The following is an 8,464-nucleotide window of genomic DNA, read 5'->3' as shown; positions in this document are numbered from 1 at the left end:
TTTCACTTATGAGTTTCCCACATACTGATTTATTTTAAAACAATACAAAATTAAAAGTAACAAAATATACATGAGTTTCATTCAGAACTTAATTAAACTTGTTAAAATTCAAGTTAAAAAGATGACTACTGATATATCTGACACAATGAGACATATATTAAGGCCTTGGACTAACTGTGATTGTTTATTTCTCAATTACTTGGATGGTACATCCCAGGGCTATGCTTAATTTCTATTGGCGAAGAACCCCAGTATGTCCTGTTGTTTCAAAGTTTAGTCTTTTCGTAGAATATTAGTCACAAAACTCCAGATGTGGAAAAACTCAATTAGGTAGTCCATATGGGTGATGTTGTATTATTAAAGAAGAACCTACTTGAGTTTCTATTAAAATTACAGCAAAGATTTAACTTATCCTGTAATGGTATTAGAATATTTGAGCTACAGAAGGATAAATCACTTCTTCTATGACAGATTTGAAGTAAAATAGGTTTAAAAATACACTATGCTGTTCATAACTCACACAACTACTCAGTGAAATAAGGTGCTATCTTCTTACCATGGAAATCCATGTTGAATTCATCAATAAATTGCCCTCTGAGACATGGGGCTACCCATAATATCTCCTTTTCCTACCTAATAGGACTCTACTAAGGATGTATCCACGACAGATTTTTCATAGTGATATCTTATGAACATTGATATAAACAGTGGTAGGCAGAATTCTAAGATGGTCCTAAGATCCCCATACCCTGGTATACACACACTACATAACTCCCAAGACTGTGGTGGACCTTATTCCCATGATTACATTATGTTATATGGCATAGTTGGCTTTAAGAAAGGGAGATCATCCAGGTGAAACTGACCTAATCACATAAGCCCTTTAAATCTGGGACTAGAAATCAGAGACAGAAGTTAGAGATTTGAAGCATAAGAGGGATTCCACGTGAGAGAAGATTCTCCATTGCCACCCCTGAAGATGGAGCAGGCCATGGGACAAGACCTGAGAGCAACTTCTGGGAGTTGATAGTGACCCCCAGCAAACACTAAGTCAAAAATAGGAACTACAGTCCCCAAGGAACTGAATTCTGCCAACAATCTGAATGAGCTTGAAAGTGAATTTTTCCCCAGAGCCTCCAAAAGAGAATTCAGCACAGCCAATGGGTACATTTCAGCCTTGTGAAAATCTGAGCAGAGAACTCAGCCACATGGTGTGCAGGACTGTGAGATAATAAACGGGTGGTGTTTTTAAACACTAATTCGTAGTAATTTGTTACAAAACAATAGGAAAGGAATACATAGATTGTTGGTCATTAAGGCAAAACGGAATATAACATTCTAAATAATGATGTTACATATTGGTTTTCTAGTAAATCAAAGTGAAAAAAAAATGACGAATTTGAGAATTTTGGGTAGAATTAGAAAGAAAAAACTCTGAAAACAGGCATTTACAACCCTAATCCACAGGGCAGGAAAGTAAAATAAACATAATGTTAGAACATACCTAATGAGTTGTATGTAGTACAACAGAAAGTGCTAGGTCCGCTTAATTCCAGAAGCACAACCTGCTAGCACAGCAGTTACTCTCTCACTCACAGTTGCACCTCTCTGGAGCCCAGAGTTCTGACCCCGCAAGTCCAGAAAGGAACTGATGGTGTTTATGTGCCAACAAACCAGCATTTCTCTTCACCTTTGCAATATCAGATCTATTTCTTAGCATTTTCAAATTCAAATTCTTGGGGAAAAAAACCTTGTATAATATTTAGGTTAGCAGATTTAAAACACTGCTAAGAAATCCTTTCGACCTTTGCTTTTAGGAATTATAATGATAGATTATACTGCTCAAAATATTATCATATGAATAAGCTAAGTTTATATTCATGTTATAATATGCACGGGAACATGGAGCCACGTGAAGTCCAATAAAGTCATATTCAAAGCCATCTGTAAAACTCCACAAATTCAGCTAAACCTCAGGGGTGGGTGACAGCAATTTTTCCTCAAACGTTTGCAAACTGACATCATTCTGACCTCTTACTGAGAGCAAAAATTGGTAGCCAACCAAGGCAAGTATCCAGAACTGACTCTACTATTCTGTCAAGCAGACAGCATGCCAGTAGACAATGTATGATATGCCAGGCTGTGTCCTTGCTGAGTGCTCTGAGTTAGACCAGATGCCCATGTGACAGCTCACTCCTGGGTCAGAGGAAAAGGTAGCCCAATGACATTCAGGATACAATAAATAGATTTCTTCATCAATCAGAATATGTACAAGATAAAGACACAGAGAAGAGCTCGGCCATAATTTTATTTGGCTAACAGTCTGTAGAAAAAGCGAGGAAGGAGGTAATTTGAAGAAATTATTATATCATCAGACCAAAGAAAATAAACCTTTTCTCAGAATAGTCCTATAATCAAGATGAAAATGGCAAAACAAAGAAGCCCCACCCACTAAAAAGTGAACATCAGAGGATGAAACACCAGAATGAAAGTTCATAGATACAATTTCTTTGTCTATTCTGACCATTATGCAATTTTTATAAATTTACCACCTTGTCACTTTACAATGAGTGTAAACTCTGTTCCATGACAGAGTCACCAGATAGAAAAGCCAGTCCTAGGGGAAATTAATTAGGTGGCACTGAAAGAAGGGTTAATCCTCTCAGGCCACTACATCTGGAATTAGGGTGAATATGCACACACAGTGGCAGAAATAACTGAAGATTTGGTGGCTACAAATTGCCTTAAAATAAGTGAAAGTAAATGCAAACTTAATTCATCTCTGCTACTCTTATAATTTCCACATGTTGTGCCAACTGGTCCCACTGAGGCACAGTTAGATAAATCTGCCCATAGTACTCAAAGTGACTCATTAGCCATCACAGCACCAGGACCACAAATGCACAGAATCTTCCTTAAGATTTGGTTTCTTTGAAGACTCTGAAGAGGATGCAGCCACATTCTGTACCATGTTTTCAGAAATCTCCACAGAGCAATTTTGCCCCATTGCCAAATATTTACTTCAAAAACCTCACTGTACAAGTGACTCATAAAATGAGCTCACTAGGGGTAAAATTCACCAAGAGATTAGAATCTGATATTAAATGCTGATGTTTAATAAGCAAAAAGAAAAAAATCAGTGAAAGAATAGAGATGAAAGATCTTAATAGGCTTTGCCAATAGTAAAGCAAATAAACAAATAAAAATATATTAGCCTGGTAGTAATATTTTTACTCACCGATCCTACCATTTGTTACCTGCTTCTATGCAAGGAATTACTCTTTTCCCAAAACCAGTTAATTTACATTACTAGGTAAACTAGTGGTAACCTAAATCCCTGAATATCCCATATCAGAGTACAAAACCTGGGATTTCTGTCTACACATACTATTGAAAACAGCACAGTCTTTGGAGTCAGACAGACATGACTTAAAAGACGACTAGCAGTGTGACTGTGTATGTTACCTAACTTCTCTGAGCTTATATCCTCATATTCTAGATGTTAATAAATGTTTGTTTAATGTATGTCTTATAGGTAGTAAAATCATATACATATATATATATATATACTTGTGTATATAAGCATATAAATATACACATGTACACATATATATTGCAAAGCAGAACACTTTTATATAGCAGGATGATCAGTGAGTACAAATTTCCTTACTCTTCCTTTCCAATCCCCATTTAATATTAATGTAGACACATGGCATTAATTGCATCCCTGGATTCTCCTGCTGTCTGCAATAACTAGGCAGGGAAAAGAAAAAGCCCAACATAGGAATTTAACAGGTTGATCTAGCAATGATGAATTTCAGAACTGAGTGACTTTTGTTCCCATTTTGCCATGTTACAAAAATGTGACTCACTCTCTCTATATAACTGAATAATTTCAGGAGCTGTATATCTTGTGGCTCTTCACTAATTTCTGGCAGAAATCTACCTTTATTAAAATCATGCACTCTCCTGGCAAAATCCCACAGGAGCAAGTTCTATCTGATATAATTTTCTCCCTAGATTAAAGGTTTGTGTACCAAAGTACATATCAACACACAGGTTAGTGTAAGACAGAAATAGTTCATGTATCAAATTGCTCAAGCTTTGAGTCAAGAGAGGGAGGGTAAGATTGCCATTCCTCTGAGCTTCCGGCTCATAGCTAGTGGCAAAGCTGAGCCTTACTTACCTGGCTTGCTCTTCCTGCCTCGTCACCACCTGCAGCCCACCCCAATCCCAGAGGGCTTCACAGGAATTTGGTAGGCAAATGTTAAGCATCCTTATTTAATACTAAATCCTTTAATATGTTTCCAAAAGCTATGATCTAAAGAATTCTGGAAAGTCTTTGATTCCTAACCCCCCACACATCCCCCATTTTTCTTAATCTGCAATGTGCTTCCTGTGGTACTCAGCATTGGTTAACATTGGGCTCTTCTGATAAATGAATAAATCTATCTTCAATGTCCATGAGAAAATCTACTCCCAATCAAGAATTGGAAATTCTATGCTTACATATTACTTTCCTCAGGATTATCATGAACATGGAATGTGATAATAAGGACATTAATAAAAAGCAATATGTCAATGAAAATCCATCACAAAATATAGGAGAGACAAATATTAATTCATTTTGTAGTAGCTCTAAAAGTCCTAGCTATAACGTAGATGTTTGGAAAGATAATTTATCACCATGTATGGGACAAAATTTTGGCTTTTGAAATCTAAGTTTAAAGTACCACAAAGCAGATCTCTATTATTTCAAGCATGCATATGGAGACAAACACACTACACAAACACACCCATCCACTCAGGTACTTTCCAATGATTTACCTACATTCTTCATAATAATGAACAAGCTGGCCTTATACCTCCTTAAAACTAAAACTAGTGCATATACTAACATTTGTCTTCATGTACAGTGAGCCTTTCACTTTTCAAGCCTTTTGTAGCTATTGCAAACCATATCTTAGATCCAGAAAATGCATGTGTGCTTTGTAAGTATTGTCATTTAACTAAAAGGTATGAAGGACTTGGAAAGGCTACTTTGCATCTCATCAAAACCATAGGAACTGTCAACAGGAAATCAAAAGATTACAGACTGCATTTGAGTAAATGCAAGGAAATCCTCTTATGATGAATTCAGAGTATGCCAAGAAAGGTGGCATACTAAAGGAAGAGTTCTTTTTTCCTTCCATTCCTCCCTAATCCCAGAATGTCCTAGTCTTCACTCCCTCATATTCCTAATACACTCATTCTAATATCTCTCTGGCCCAACCAGACAAATTGGCTCTTAATCTCTCTGCCTTACCATCATTCATTTCCTCTGACTTTCCAAAAGTGACCCTACAGAAGAGTTACCACATCATACAAACAAAGCAAACTTTGGCTTCAGGATGAGGTCTACATTCTATGGCTTCACCACTGACATGAATTTTCATGGATCCTATCACATTAGTTCAGCACAATTACTGGAAATAATAACTGGATAATTTGCACTACAGACAGTCCAAAGTATAAACATGGACAACATTTAGAGGTGTCCACAACAGCCCCTAAAGGTCTCAGAGCTTTTCTAAAAATAACACTCCTATAGGATTTCAAAAGAAAACTTTCCCTGTAGGCGATACAACAGAGGCCATTTCTCCTTGACTCTCTTAATATTACTCCCTAAAACATAATCCTTATTCCCAGGCCTGTTCTATTTCTCTACAGAGCTCTGCTTTAACAGCAAAATTTTAAGACTAATTCTCACTTCTCAAACAATTTTATAGACAAGTCCTCAAGTATCAAAAAAGAGAATGGAAAGTAAAACAAATCTCTAGTGCTTCTTTTCTAGAGAGGAAACATGGCAGATTATACTCATATTGCAGACACTCAGTTTACCAAATAACCGCTATCACTATCAATAACTCAAAACATCCAACCACATGATATTGGGGTGTGTGTGAAAAACGCATGAGTTTGTAGAAGACTCCCTGACCATTATCTCACCTCATTTTGAGAAACAGCCTGATTTTTTAGAATAATCAGGTTCCCAGCACTCTGCCCACTTTGGCCTGTGAGGTGCCTGCTGTCAGTCACTGCTGCTTGGGCTCCCCCAGGACCTGGTCCTGCCTGGGCCCCTGTGTTGTAAAACATGAAAGTGTCACTCCCCGAGCCTGCTGTCAAACAGGCCTTGTAGCAGTAGGTCTTGGTAAGGGAGCCATTTCCTCGAACTTCAATGAAGTGAGGCTGCACTTTGAGGCCATGTGGTATCCTGGCATCAATATTGTTGTTGGCCTGTTTGTACAGTTCTGCAGGGCACCTCTCCCTTACTCCACAGAAGCCTCCACAGCATGCAGTGCCATATGCAGTGTAGCGGTAGCACTTGATGATACTCAAAACAATGATTGTCAAAAGAAATATAAAAGACACTGTGCTTAATGCTATTATTAGATAAAGTGTAATTTCAGAGTATGTCCGAGGACTCTTAACATGTCTCTGAGTGTCAGGGAGGATTTTGGAAACCCTATCCACCACAGCTACTGTAATGGCCACAGAGGCTGATAGTGATGGTTCTCCATTGTCTCGGACCACCACTGTCAGGTTGAAAGTGGTACCACTGTCATCTCCCATCTTCCTGGTAGTCCTAATTTCTCCTGTGTGCAGCTCTACTTTAAAGAGGTCCAGGTCAGAAGTCTGGGCTAGATGGTAAAAGAGCCAAGCATTTTGCCCAGAGTCTGAGTCCATGGCTATGACTTTGGTGACCAGGTAGCCAGCAGGGGCAGTTCGAGGCACCATTTCAATGGCTGCTGATGAATTGGTTGAGGTAGGGTACAGAATGTGAGGGGCATGGTCATTCATGTCCACCACATACACGTTGACGGTCACAGTGCTGCTCAGTGGTGGGCTCCCCTTGTCTTGGGCCTCCACAGTCACAAAGAACTCTCGAAACTTCTCATAGTCAAAGGAGTTGACAGCATACAGGCTGCCACTGGCACTGTTAATGGAGACATAGGAGGTGACTGGCAGCCCTTGAATCTCCCTCTCCAGGAGGGAGTAGGTCACCTCTGCATTCTCCTTTTCATCTGGGTCTGTGGCTGGCACAGTGCAGAGCAACACCCCTGGCAAATTGTTCTCCTGGATGTAGATGGAATAGGAGTCCTTCAGGAAGCTTGGTGGATTGTCATTGATGTCAGAGATCTCAACCTGCAGCGTCCGCTGGGATGTGAGCTGTGGTATTCCCCCATCAGTTGCTGTCACTGTGATGTTGTAGGCAGCTACCCGCTCCCGGTCCAGGGGGCCACTAACCACCAGTGTATAGGAGTTTCCAAAGCCATTCAGTCGGAAAGGCAGTGTGGCCTCCAGGCCCAGGCTCACTTTCCGGTTGGGGCCTGAGTCTTGGTCATTGACACTGAGAAGGGCCACAACGGTGTTGGGTGCAGCATCCTCAGCCACTGGGCTATACAGGTCTGTGACCACCACTTCTGGTGCATTGTCATTCACGTCCACAATGTCCACCAGTACCTTGCAGTGACCAGCCATGGGTACTGGACCCTGGTCAGTCGCCTGCACATAGATCTGGTAGGAGGAGGCCTCCTCATAATCCAGAGCCCCACTTACTCGCACTTCCCCTGTACTGGCATCTATGCTGAAGAGCTGCCTCTCCCGGTCCGACGTGTAGCTGCTCAAGGAGTACCTGAGCTCACCATTGGAACCCTCATCTGGATCTGAGGCATTCAACTTCACCACCAAAGTGCCTGGGGGCGCGTCCTCCCGCAACTGGACGCGATAAGCGGACTGGTCGAAGGTGGGAGAGTTGTCGTTAGTGTCCAGGACATGCACAGAGATCTGTGCCGTACCCGAGCGGGCTGGGTTGCCCCCATCCACGGCTGTGAGAACCAGGTGGTGCAAGGCTGCCTGCTCGCGGTCTAGACCCTTACGCAGCACCAGCTCCAGCACCTTACTGTTCTCCTGCAGAGGTTTAAGGTCCAGCTCGAAGTGCTCGCTCGGGCTGAGCTCGTAAGTCTGCACCGAGTTGGCGCCCACGTCAGGGTCCTGCGCGCTCTCTATGTGAAAGCGCGCTCCAGGCGCCACCGACTCGCTTACCTGAAGCTGGTAGTCGGGCCGCGGAAAGCGCGGTGAGTTGTCGTTGATGTCCAGTACCTCCACCTCAACGGCGCTCACCGCCACGGGATTGTGCGCCAGCACTTCCAAGCTGAGCAGGCAGCGAGGCCGCTGCTCACACAGCGCCTCCCGATCAATGCGCTCGTTGACGAAGAGCGCTCCACTTGTGAGGTCCAGCTCTAGGTAGCGCGGGCTGGGCGCACCCAGATGGTTGATGCGCAGGCAGCCTGGCCCCAAGCGCCGCAGCTCGAGCCCCAGCGCGCTAGCCACGTTGCCCACGAGCGCGCCGGGTGCCTGCTCCTCCGGCACCGAGTATCGCAGCTGGGAGGCCGTTGGGGCCGGCAGCAGCAGCAGGAGGAGA

At 42.2% G+C, this 8,464-nt stretch overlaps 1 pseudogene across 1 annotated transcript; it reads right to left on the bottom strand.

The window, feature by feature from the left end:
- Positions 1 to 5,907: 5,907 nt before the first annotated feature.
- On the bottom strand, positions 5,908 to 8,460 carry LOC103583738 (annotated as a pseudogene). Its single transcript, XR_549891.1, has one exon. The product of XR_549891.1 is annotated as a protocadherin alpha-C2 pseudogene (transcript).
- Positions 8,461 to 8,464: the final 4 nt, after the last annotated feature.

Source organism: Galeopterus variegatus, unplaced genomic scaffold (genome assembly GCF_000696425.1).
Source record: "Galeopterus variegatus unplaced genomic scaffold, G_variegatus-3.0.2 Scaffold27445, whole genome shotgun sequence".
Taxonomy (NCBI): Eukaryota; Metazoa; Chordata; class Mammalia; order Dermoptera; family Cynocephalidae; genus Galeopterus; species Galeopterus variegatus.
The sequence above is the reverse complement of the archived record's forward strand: the minus strand, read 5'-3'. Positions and strand labels throughout refer to the sequence as shown.